The sequence below is a fragment of the Mchenga conophoros genome, linkage group LG9 (genome assembly GCF_057382185.1).
Source record: "Mchenga conophoros isolate Kocher_MC1m ecotype Shallow Benthic linkage group LG9, M_conophoros_male_GT1.1, whole genome shotgun sequence".
NCBI lineage: Eukaryota > Metazoa > Chordata > Actinopteri > Cichliformes > Cichlidae > Mchenga > Mchenga conophoros.
In genome coordinates this window covers 28793578-28807380 of record NC_140534.1, presented here as the reverse complement: position 1 = coordinate 28807380, position 13803 = coordinate 28793578, and positions in this window count along the sequence as shown.

Genomic DNA, 13803 nt, shown 5'->3' with positions numbered 1-13803 from the left:
CGGGGATAATAGTAGTAGCTGATCTGAGAAGTCTCCCTCAGAGTGCACAGTTCCTTCTCCCTGGAAACAAATCTTGTCATAGAAAACCTCTAATGCCAATCTTAATAAAATAGCCCATCCTGCTGAATGACATATATATGAACCCATACCCTTCACTGCAAAGACAGAAGTCAGAAGGATTGCAGAAAAGTCTACAATGTCTACCTGCAAGGTGGCACACAAGGTGGTGACAGACAGATAGATAGATAGATAGATAGATAGATAGATAGATAGATAGATAGATAGATAGATAGATAGATAGATAGATAGATAGATAGATAGATAGATAGATAGATAGATAGATAGATAGATATCAGAAGACAATTTCCAAAAGTGCAATTTCAATCCAAAAATGTGTCCTTGATTGACCTTCATGTTCAGATCTATGGCAATATGTTTTCTATAGTTTCAGGAAGAAACCATGTATATGACATGAAACCAACAAACCCCCCTGCACTGATGCACCGAAACCTAATCTTTCAATCCACCATCTCTCTCTCTCTGGGAAGTCTTCCATCTTTTCTGTAGTCCACTTGCTTACTTGGGTCATCCATGTACATCCGTGAGCTAATGATGCGTTACAGCCTCCTGCATTTTTCTGGAAAATGGAAAAAGAAAGAATCAGAACAGTTGATTCCTTTTTTGTCAGAGGACTCTTCTCTTTTGCCATCTGACATTCAGCATGATCTGAAACAAGTTCATCTTCATGTTCGGGTTTTTCAGAGGCCACGATTGCACTCGATGTTTTAAATAACCACCTGCTGACTGACTGTTTTTCAGGTGATCAGGTGGTTAGCTGATCTCTTGTTTGTTAACAAGCATTTCCTTAACCACAGGCCTGTTATAGTTGAATATAGAAAGAAGCTCAAACTGGAACATGTTGCAGTTCTTTAGACAATCTGATTCAAATGAGATCTAAAGGGTTTAAAATCATTATTTAGATTATCTGCATTGAGACTTGTTTAAGTAGATTTACTGTGTAGATGTTTTATTATATCCGAAAAAGGAGAAAATTCATACAATATTTATCACGTGACAGTAGAAACCTAATGTTGAGAATTGATTTTAGTACACTGTAAATAGTTGTTGAAACAGAGTCATTTTGTGAATTTGTGCTCATATACATTTCAGTAGTAATTTAGATGATTTTAGTTTTGCATAAAAACATGTTTCCCTTTTCTTTTCATGTGTCAGTTATATTCTGGTGGGAGGGAGCTTGTTACAGTTTGCAAAATAAACACACAACTCTCCAGTTATTCAGATTTAGGCAAAAACTAATATTCATATTTGATGAGGACTTTTCAACAACAGTTTAGAAGAGGGGCAAACTTTACATCCTTAAATATGTTTCGCACCACAACTTTTAACATCTAGGGAGAGTGTTTAAACCCTGCTTTTTTTTATAACATTGGATGAGTGTGTTAATAACCTCTTTATGACATCAACAGATACGGGAAGAGGATGTGTATGAACCAGTCACTTGTCAGTTTTTTCAAACCTAATCCATACGGAGTTCTTTAGGCTTAATGCCATTACTTCCCCGTTACCGCAAAGGTGTGTATTTGCAAAACAACATGGCTGTGCTCAGCATGTGCCCTAAGGGTGGAAACCCAGCCAGTGAAAATAGGTTCAAGCTAGGAAAACATGTAGGAAAATCCACAGACATGCACAAGCCTACACATTTAATGCAAATGAATGAGTAAAGACAGAGAGTGCGAGAGAGAGAGAGAGAGAAAGAGCAAAAAGTAAAGCCGTTAGGCTGACTTTATGAAAGAAAAAAAACGAAGAAAACATCTCTCTGACACACTCAAAGTTCCAAAGTTGTCTGATCATGCACACACACACACACACACACACACACACACACACACACACACACACACACACACACACACACACACACACACACACTGCACCCAAAACAAATCTAAAAAATGATAACTCCTGATTTGCAGGTTAAGCCAGTAATAACAGTTTCTACTTTAACCTCTTTCAGTCTCTTGTATTAGCAAAGAAAAACTATTTCTCTTTTCAACTCAAACTTATAACTCATTTAAATTGCTTGGCTTTGAGGCACTCAGTAGCAGTACAGCAACATGGCATCAATCATACAGTGCTTCACATCTTCACATTCTTTTTTACTGTAAGAACTGGGGGGAAATAGATATCCAACAGATTCCCTATAATTCCAACATTCACACAGACTCTTTTAAGCCTTTAGGCCTTACAGAAAAAATATGGTGTCCTGCATTGCTTATATTTCAGATTTTATTTTTCAATTCCAGATTGTACACTCTGGGGAGTTTTGGCTTTAAAGAACAACAATAGAGTCATTTAAACAGAGAAAAGTTAGGGGGACCACGGGCGTTTTACAAACCGTTAAATCACAAACAGAAAGGATGGTTTAAGCTGAAGCTCATACACACATTAAATTGTATGCACAAAGAGCCTGTGGATGGGCGGGTTAAACAGAATGAAATTAGACAGAGGCTGGGTACTTTTAAAATCCCATCTGGGACTCAGTCAAGCAGTCATGACACCAAATTAGCATTTACAGCGAGGAGCAATTACCGAGAGAAAAGCTAACTGCGCTCAGCGTTCTGCATCCATACCTGCCTTTAAAACCTGGGACACCATCTCTTTCTGTCACACACAAAGACCTTACACACACAATTACCTACTCTCTATCATGCACACTTATAAATTTGTTCTTTCTACTCTTAGACTCTTTTTTCACAATCAAGTTTTTTTCCTTTTTTAATTTATCACTACTTTGATCATATGCGTGTGATCTTGCTATGACATTCATCTTTCTTTGAGCGGCACAATCAAAACGAAGAGGGACAACATATGGAAGTGAGGGAGGCAATGAAAACAGAGGAATTAAACTGAATGGCAAACTGATAGAGGTGGGTTAGAAATTCATTTTATGCATTACGCACTAAGTCTAAGGGTTTTCGTTTTAGTCCCTTATGCATTTGGAACAATATAGGGTCATCCTTCCATAGACACTAAGCCCTTGAATGTCTTTCCATGTTTCTTGACGCTTTTGTCTGTCCGCTGCTGAGACAGCATGTAGCCCTCCACGAGGAAATGGCAGCGTATTAAAAAGTATTAAGCGAGAGGGGGAATAGTAGGTGATAAGAAATGAAGGTTTACATACAGCACAGCTATCTTTGAGGCTTTTCACTGAGAAAGGGATTAGTGAAAGTGGGGCTGGCATGATGGAGGTGGACATGTATCAAAATTGTTATGAAGATAAAATAGTCTAATACAGAGCATGCAGAGTTTTGATTACCACAAATTAGGATTATTGCGTTTAATCACGAAAAATAAATTTATAGAAGTGTGTGAGGCTTAAAATGGAATTTCCAGCAGAGTTGAAGTTGAACTTTAGTTAAGGATGCAGTCTTCTGCCATCAAATGATGGGAAACACAGGCAGTGCAGCAGAAGTGAGGTGCCCTGTAAACTTACCAAGGTGGCATGTGCCATATCTTGATGCTACATGCTATGTGCTCGCTCCCACAAACTCATTTGGAACAAATTATCCTCACATACATCAAAAGGTTACTTCTGCACCCGTGTCCGCTGTAATTGAGTAATCAGGGCCAGATAACATGAGCAGAGCTGAGATTAACACCTGCTTAGCCACAAATCGCCTCTTCCTCCTCCCAGCACTGACCACAAACTCACTCTATTAGCAATCACCCGTGATTGTTGTGTTTACAAGGCCAAAATCTGATGTGTTTGGTAATTTAAATGCTATTCACACCTTTAACTTTTGCATATATATGAGCCCATTTCCATCCCTCAGCCCTCAATGAGTGCTCTTAGGCAGAGTTATGACTCGCCTCAGTGAATGGCAATTGGGACACGTCAAATCTAAAATCAGCAGTAGAGGTGTTGCAAGTGGAGCATTGAAGATGTTTCCTAGTAAACTTCAGATAGGGGTGATCACTCTTGTTGTCAGCAAAGTTAGAGTTTTTGTCATTCAAGTAAAACTTGTAAAATGTGTTTCACTTTGCAAAAGTTTTAAAATGATGGATTTTTATGTCATTTTAAACAGGCAATGCCAGGCAGCCTTTGAAAGAGATGATTTAAAATTAATTTCATTAGATATTTAAAATTAATACCTAGTTGCCAGAACAAAAAGGTCATGGACAGAGCTGTAAAACGTCTTAGATGCTAACCCATACTTCTGCCTCATTTGTATAACCAGGGATCTATGAATACGAAATTGGTCCCTGCCTCACACCTCCCCCGTGGAGAAGTAATATTTTTGGTCAATGCTGCCAAAGAGTGTGTTTGACTGAGCAGGAGAGGAAAACCTAGTGCTTAATATGCTGGCTAATTAAGCACTAGGATGGATGATAACACAGGGAGGATGCTGTTCCTGCAGGTCAGGGGAAAGAAAATGTATCCAGAAAGTATTATACCAAAAAATAAATAAATAAATACAAAATCCACTGTGCCTTGGAAAACTGAACCAAACTAAACTACCATTACTAACATCACCGACAAAGCATTTTGGTGGATTAACACAAACTAGGAAGCTTTTATAGCACTTTAGAGCAACAAAGCCATTTGAATAAATAATGTTGAAAAAACAAAGTTTATGTAGCAGTAAATCACAACCCGCGCCTCAAGATGCTTTATATTGTAAAGTAAAGAGCCTAGTATAATACAGAGAAAACCCCAACAATTAGACGGCTCCTTATGAGCAAGCACTTGGCAACAGTGGGAAGGAAAAACTCTCATTTAAGAGGAAGAAACCACCAGCAGAACCAGACTCAAGGAGGGGCAGCCATCTGCCGCGAGCGGTTTGGAGTGAGTGGATGAAGACAGGACAAAGACACAGTGTGGAAGAGATTAATCATAACTAATGATTAAATGTAAAGTAGCCTTATAGTGGCACAACAAAGGAAGAGTTTGTGGTTACCTAATTTAGCCCTAAGTATAAGCTTTATCAAAAAAGAAAAATACTGTCATATTCATGAAAAGTGATCAGTTTCTGTTCACCTCACATTGATTATGTTGTAAGAGAAAATTCTAAATCTTTCAAGAAAGAAAGAAAAACAAGCAGAAAGTCCAAGCGTAGAAACTGAAATTATAATAATAACATTTAAAGATAAATCCAGAAAAGATACACTTCTCCAAAGTGTTCCCACAGCAGTAACAATGGTTTAAAAAGAAAGTTGGGGGGAATGATGTAGGCACTGAATATAGTTTCCCTTGAGAGAGTAAGTCTCTCAAGGGAAACTACGTGAAACTATGTGGGGAAAAAAGGGGTAATCCTGACATGAAAGTTGATATGAAAAAAAAAAAATCCCAGACAAAATCAAAAGAAAATAAGAAAAAAGCAAACAAAAAACAAAAAACAAGTGGAAGCTCAAGAGCACCTGATCTGTGAAACAGAGACGAAGGACTCAAGGCAATTACTGGAAAAGTGCTTATGTTTTCAAGCATCTGTTGGCTAGTGCCAAAAAATAAACTTAAGTGACAACCCCCAACATTCATTTTTACTGAAAGATAAAGATAAGGTCAGATAAAATGTTAGGTGTTGTCTATGACATCATCATAATAGCAAAGGTGAAGGTAGTTTCACTTCCACAGCAGATTGAACGTAAACTCAATGTGCTTAACCTAACAGATAAAAATATAAAAATCTCTGTAGGTCTACTAGGCCTTAATAAGGCCTCAATAAAAGCAACAAAACACCCTTTATACAAAGAATTAAAATACAAGGTTACACACACACACACACACACACACACACACACACACACACACACACACACACACACACACACGCCTGTAAGAATAAAAATGGCTTTGAGTTTGTTTCTGAATGTAGGCACAATTTTAAATGACTATAGGTCAGCACGCAGTGTTTTCCAAAGAACAGGACCACAGTAGCTGAAGCACCCTCAGCACACTCAGATCTAATTCTCAGAATAGTTAAAAGTTCTGCACCTGAAGACTTGAAAGCTGTAATTTGTCATGGTCCTGCGGCCATGACTCAGTGACTTTGTGTTTATGTTCTTTATTGTTGTTATTCTCTTTATTATTCATGGGCTGTTTTGGGATGGTTTGTGTTTTGGGATTTTAGGTACTGGGTTCTGAGTTTGTGCTCCCTCTATTGGTCCCTGGTGTTAGTGTTCCCCTGTCTCGTCAGGTTAATCAGGTCCAGCTGTGTCTCCCACCTGTGTGTGATTTCCCAGTGTCTCTCTGTGTACTTATAGTGTGTGTTTGCCTCTGTTCCTCGTCGCGTCGTCTGTATTCATACCTTGTGAAATCCCCTGCGTGCTCTCCCTGCTGGTCACCCTTCATGTTCAGGTTTGCCACTCCTTTGTGTAGTTTATCCCAGTTTAGTTCGTCCTTAGTTCTGTTTGCCATCTCCACTTTATGTCTGGTATTGTTAATAAATCACCCTTTACGTCTGAATAAGTGCTGCATTTGAGTCCTCCTTCCACTCTTCACACGGCCGCTGCCCCGAACCGTGACATAATTGGGTTATAGACACAGAGCAAATCTGAGATGTACAGGGTGGGGGGCAAACCATTGAGAGTTTTATGAACTAACAGAAGGATTTTAAAGTTAATTCTGTATTGAATCGGGAGCCAATGAAGTGGCTTCAGTATGACAATATGTTCATGTTTCTTTGTGCATGTAAGGCTGTCCCACTCTTTACAAGCTGAAGTCATCTTACTGATAATTTGTTTGAAGAGCACAGAGCAGTGTTGTAGTCTAACCCCATCTCTGCTTGAGATGAGTGTGTGGAAAAATGTCTCAGAGATACTAATTTTCAAAATTTTGAAATCTGTGATAGAAATGATAAGTGATAGAAAACAGTTCTGGTGACTTTATTAAAATATCCCAAAAAAGTCCAAAAATAATGCCAAGGTTTCTGGCTAGCTCATTGTATTTCAGATAAAGGGATGATAAATATGAGCAAAATGTCTTTTTTTTGACCAAAAACTGTGGTTACTGTGTGCTAAAACATTTTGAGACATCAAAATTTCTGAACAGAGGTTAGATCAGAGGGAAAAAGAGTACAAGTGTGTATCATTTTCACAAGAGTGATATGATATAATAATATTTCTTTAGAGTAGTACCAAGAAGTAGGTTAAAGAGTAATGGCCCAAGTACTGGTCCTTGAGGAACTCCCGATTTATTTTTTATTTATGCAGATCTAAAACAGCTAACTGAAACCTTCAAACTTTTGGCTATGATGCAGATCAATCAAGACTCCAACCTGTCAAACCAAATGAGTCATGAGGCCTTTGAATTAAAATGTCATGATCAATCGTCTTAAATTCAGCAGTGAGATCAAGCAGAAACCAAGACTGAAACTCATTGTGACACAACTGTTCATCTTCAGGTTATTGATGACTTAAGTAAGAGCTATGATGTGTTCTGAAACCGGATTGGTAATTATCACAAATACTGCGCTGTTAGGTATTCATTGAGCTGTTTAACATTTTTTTTAAATGTTTGTCTAATTACCAGGATAATTGTTAATTACCAATGGATCTAAGCTGTTTTCGTGATTTTTGCTGTGCTTTTTGCTGCAAGCACATTTGAAAGAAACACAGAACATGCAAGTTTGTTAGGAGTGGGTGATACTATTTAGAAAGTGATTTACCAACCACTGCTAGAACAGCCATTATGTGTGACAAGGTTTCCTGAATTTGATGGGTTAATTTCTTAGGTAGTGTTTATGTATGAAGTCCCGTGTGCACAGGTATTTTTTGTAAATGGGGACTAGACTAAAGGTTTGTCCTTTACAATCTATGGCTACACATTCAGTACCTTTTGGTTTATTTTGGAAATCAACTTACCCTACTAATATTTGGATCCTGCAATAACAAGGACAACATAACATATTCTTCAGTTTGACAAAGTTCAGCCACTTCAAAGTTTTCGGACAGAAATCTGGTAGAGAATGATGAATCATCAAGTTTGTACAGTAAGCATATGCTTATGAAAAGGAGTTACAAACAAATCCTGCTGAGCCCTTTACCCATACTTAGAATGACACATTTTTAGGACAAGGACTCAATCACCTTCAAAGCTACCACACTAGTTGAAATTTATTTAGTGAATTCTCAGTGGTCTCTATAAAAAGGTAGGCTTTTTACACCCTCTGCCTGCTAACATTCTTTGATATCACAATAGTGCTTATTACTTTGTAAGCCAGTCAGCCAGTCTACATATTGTAAATGCCTTTCTTTGAGCTGTTAACACACTTTAAGGTTAGAGTTTCTCTGTACGACAGTTTATCTGTTGTCCTTTTGATTCAGCTCTCCCTCTCTCAGGTTCATTTTCACTGTACAATACAGATGGGAATCACACAGTAACTAAGATTACAATGTTATCACAGCACAGCATGTTGCCCAGACAACAATGACAGCATAACGCATCGATTCTGATATGATAGATACATTGCAAGACAATAATATACATGATGATATCTGTGCATCTGAAAACGAAAGAATATTCTTTAAAAAGCTAAAAGCAGGTATGTATTCATTGCAATGTGGTGACATCATGCATGGCACGATACCAGAGTGTCGCCTCACAAGATAAAGTGTGTCTGCAGCTTTTTACTGTGGAATTTGCATGTTCTCCCATAGCCTGTGTGGCTTTTTCTTCCAAAGTCCATAACTGTGATTGCTAGGTTAACTGGTGATTATAAATGGGCTGTAGTTGTGGATGTGAAGATGTGTGGCTGTTTTCCTCTCTGTGTTAGATAAGCCGTTCAGAAAATATATGGATTGTGGTGTGTGCGTATGTGCGTATGTGTGCCTTTCTCTTCTACGACTTTCTTCTTCTTCTCCAAGTTAATTAATTGGTTACTTCATGTATTTACTCAGTGAGCATTTCTCCATAAGTCAAATTGGTGCCTATAGGTTTGGATAAAACGGTTTCAGTAACATATTGCGATGGGAAGCGATCCAGTATACGTCGACCATACACAACATTAAACAACTGAAAGGTGACTGGTGAATAGATCGGTTCCAGATACCAACTGAAATCCCCAGAGGTCCAGTATCCATTTATCAAATTAGCATGAGAATCACATTTTTACCACCACATTTGATAAAACAGCTATTATGTTTCATTTCTTCATGTAAGCTTTGACTGTACATTTTTGTGTGTGTCAAACCCTGGCCTTTGCAGGACTTCAGCAACCTCAGTAATAACTCTAGGCTGACTCCCAGAGGTGGGACCAAGTCATTGTTTTGCAAGTCTCAAGTAAGTCTCAAGTCTTTATCCTCAAGTCTCAAGTCAAGTCTCAAGTAATGTCAGGCAAGTCAGAGTCGAGTCTCAAGTCACTGGTGTAAAAGTCCGAGTCAAGTCACAAGTCTGAAACTTTGAATTTCAAGTCCTTTCGAGTCTTTAAAAAAAAAAAACAACGAAAAAATAATGTTGCAGTTATGCTAAATGTAAATATTAGACCATGTAATTTTAAAATCTGTGTTTTTCTCAACACATGACAAAATAGTGAACTTAGAAAATATACACAAATTGTGAAATTGCACCTCTTTAAAATGCAGCTCAATTAAACCTAGCTCCAAGAATAATTTTCACCGACAGTTCTGAGATACGCTGCATGTTATTCTTGGATGCGGTTGTAGGACCAGCTTTAAAATCGCATGACAAAAATATCATACACATTAAAAAAAACTGTATCACCAACGTAGCCTGGACAACATTTGCTAGTTAGATGAAGTCAGCTATCTCATCTTAGCATATTTATATGCATATTTATAATCATACGGTTCTTGGAGTGAGTGCATACACTCATGAAGTTTAGTAACTTCAGGTCACTGCAACAAGCCCAGGTACAGTTTACCGACGGATGGGTGCAGGACCTTGAAATGCACCGTGTAGAACGAAAGACCATCGTACGTATCATAAGTTTACCAGTCTCACAAATCGTCGTCATAAATACACATTCGTTAACCGTTTATTAATAGGACCTTTGAGCTCAACGGTAATTAATTAGTAGTGGAAATAATTTCTGGTAGCATCACAGAAATGTAGCAGTGACAATAATACTGTATGCTGTAATCGTACTGGGCAATTAGTGATACAAAAAACCTGTTTTATCCTGTGAATAAAAGTATATGTTTTTGTCAATGTACCATAATAACAGAAGCGAAACGCAATATTGTGTCAGGACAATTCACTATTTATGCACAATAAATAAAGGAGCATAGCGCGACAATTTCTGTTCAGCGCCAGACTTGCTTGTAACCTATATCACCAGTTATGTTATGAAAGTGACGTATTAACTACTAAAAAACACTGACCTTTGTGTAAATGCTTGGAGCAGACTAACCTGTGAGCTGGAGTGTTCTGGGACGTTATATTTGACCTTTGAATGGCTGCAATCCAGGCCACCCGTCGCCTCTTTGTTACTTCGGAAACATGGCTCGAACAATTTCTCTTCAACGAGGTAATCCGATAACAACCGATCTCTTTACCCGTCGGCTTCCCGTGGCTGTCATGCGACCGGCTATTGCAGTTAATAATACAACAGCTTCTTGTGTTTCTTTTTATCGCTGTATAACTGATTTTAATTGAAAGCCTGCGTGCGCTAGTACCGCTTGCCACGAGTTCCCAGAATCCTTTGCGGTTCTACCCGTGAATGACGTCACATTTTCAATCTCTATATAATATGCATGCTAAATTTTATATTTGGGGTAAAATATCAAGTCTTTTCAAGTAAACCGGTTCAAGTCCAATTCAAGTCCCAAGTCATTGGTGTAAAAGTCCAAGTCAAGTCACAAGTCTTAGAACATTTTTTCAAGTCAAGTCTAAAGTCATAAAATTAATGACTCGAGTCTGACTCGAGTCCAAGTCATGTGACTCGAGTCCACACCTCTGCTGACTCCAGTCTGTTTCTGTTTCCAGTTTGACCACCAGCGACCTTTTAAACCTCACATTGCTACGACACAATTCAGAAGATTTACAACATCTGCCAAATCCAGCCTTTTCTCACCAGGGATTCAGCTCCGATCCTTGTCCAAGCCACAGTCATTTTCTGACTAGAATCCCTGCTGGTTCAGCTTTCTCTGCACCTTTTTTCTGTGTCATGCAATTCACAGTCCCACCTTCCTCCCAGTCACCTTTACTGTTGACAACAATATAAAGGATCCGACAGGAACTGTATCCTATACCTCCAAGCGATGGTTCAACCTTATATTCCAGCTTTGCACTCTGTAGTTAATAGGTGTTCAGTATTTGCTTCCCTGTGGCGTTCAGGCTATCACTGAGCTGTGTTTGGACTATTCTCCCTCCTGGGTCCTCAGTGGGGAAATGATCCACCTGTCAGCTACGACACAGCAGAATCATTCCTTATCATTTATTGTATAATGAAAACTTCAGGCTGCTCCTCCCTTACAGACTATGTCCACCCTCACTTTTCCTTTTCAATTTACAGCTAAATCTGACCTAGAAAAAAAAACATTATTTTACCTCATGAGCAGTTTTGATGCCTTTTGACGTATTTACTTTGTTCTTCTACTTTTACCTATTCTTATTCTTAGCTCTGCACCAGCACTGACCTTGATGTATTTGTTTTGCTGAGTTGCTGTCAGTTAACAGGGCAGCAATAAGCTTGAGATGGAACGGTTAACACAGAAGGACCTCATGTGGCCAACTTTTTTGATTTTCTAAGCAGAACTCAAACTGGTGAAGTTGATTCCTGTGCACGAAAGGTAGTCTCACGGTGCATTGGCCTCTCTTATTTGAGGAATACTTAGTGATCTACATTATAGATGATTCAGGATATAGAGTATCTTGACCTTTATTTTATCCAGAGTACCTGTTGTACATGCTGTATGTATTTCCTCTATGTGTGTTCCTGATAGTGCCAGGCAAATTTCTGCATATGAAACCAAGACTAAAGAGTAAATGAAGGGTCATGACAGGTGTGTTGAAAAATTAAAATTTAAACTGTTGGGCTGCCAGTTGGTTACCATTTGTCTCCTGCACGTCATCCAATCGTTTCACTCCACACTATAGGCTTGAGGGCAGTTTATTTCCCAAATGTTAAGCAGGATTAAGTTGAGAACCTTCCTGTCAGTGTCAAGTCAAAAGGATGTATTTGCTTCTATGAATGTGTGGCTTTGTGTGGTTGCTCATGCCACTGGAGGATCAGACAGAGTTATATAAGAGAAGGCATTCACATCCATCCCAGTCTCTTCCCATAGCTGAAGATGACAGGCAAAATGCTGACACTGCCATATTCACAAATTGAATTTGAAATATAATATATTCCCGTTTTAATATGAGCGGTAAATCACACGCGAATAACCCACACTGACTCAGTTTTGTGCTCTCTGTTACCGTTTCTCTGGATCAGTAGGTGGGTAGATGGATGAATGAATGCAGAGGTTAAATGTGATTTGATACAGATCTTGCTTTTTCTCTGTCACACGCAGTTAAACATGTGTACACAGAGAAATACACAACGGATTCTGTTTAAAAGCGGTCCACTGCCTCCAGTACAGCTTCTTTGCAACCATCCATTTAAACAGAAACAAACAAATGATTCTAGTGAGAGTCGTTCCTTAGCACACTGCAAAGCTGAATTACCGATGCATTTAAACACTGATATCGCTTATAGGCTTCTGTTGTGACTTAAACATGGTGTACCAGTTAATAGTTGCTAAGGCTGTAAAGGTCTTTGTTTTTGTTCCAGTCCTTGCGCGGTAGCCGCTTATTAATATCAGTGAATAGATGTAGCTCATGTTGTATTTGTAGGTGAAAAGGACAAGAACAATATCGCAGTGAAATGCAAATTTTTTCCTGAGTAATAATAAGTGTTTGCCACCAGCAAACAGAATTTGAATAAGCACCTGTTAGGTGAACACAGCTCTACAATACTGGTGGCCCATTAAGAGGAAATGATGCCATAGCTGCAGCTTGGAAATGGCAACAGCTTGCTTTTAGTTTGGCTAAACCTGTCATTCTGAGGGAAATTAATAAGCTTGCTGCTGGTTAAATGGTGAGGGAGATGCTGCCATCAACCACTCCACCCCCTCCACAAAAATAAAATAAAATAAAATAAAATAAATGAAGGGATGCATGAATGAAGGCATGATCATGTTTGGTGATAATGAAGCCAATGGGGAAGTGTGGAAGCTGGCTCAAAAACCGAACCAGTAACCACAGACGCTCATGTTTAAATGCCCAACTTTAGATCATTAAAAGGCTTATTTAGTCCTCAGTTCTTACCGGGCCGTCATTCAGTCCAAAAGTTACAACGTTTGGTCCATAATGCCGTAAAACAGGGGCAAAAGGCAAAAGTCCATCATCAAAGCAGACTGTTTTCTTTGTCTATTTATACTTCAGTAAAACTGAACAGATTCTGAACTTAACATTCCCTTTACTAAAGTACTAGATAGTCCTTTAATTATTCATTTACTACACTGTTACAAAAAACATCTTAAAAAACCGGTAATATTCCGGCAGCTGGGGCGCCAAAATACTACCGTAAAATAACAGAAAATAACTGTGCCATAAAAATACGGTTATTTCCAGTAATGACAATACAGTTTGTTGCGCTAATTTGACATGGGATTCTGCCTTTTCCAGGTGCTTTTAGACATTAAATTAGGAACATTTTAACGTGATCAAACAATGAAATTACCTATAAACAAGGTCAATGAATGTGGCAATATGAATCATAATACGGAAATGTACAGAAATATACAGTTAACAGTTGGTTTAAATAATAATGGATTGCA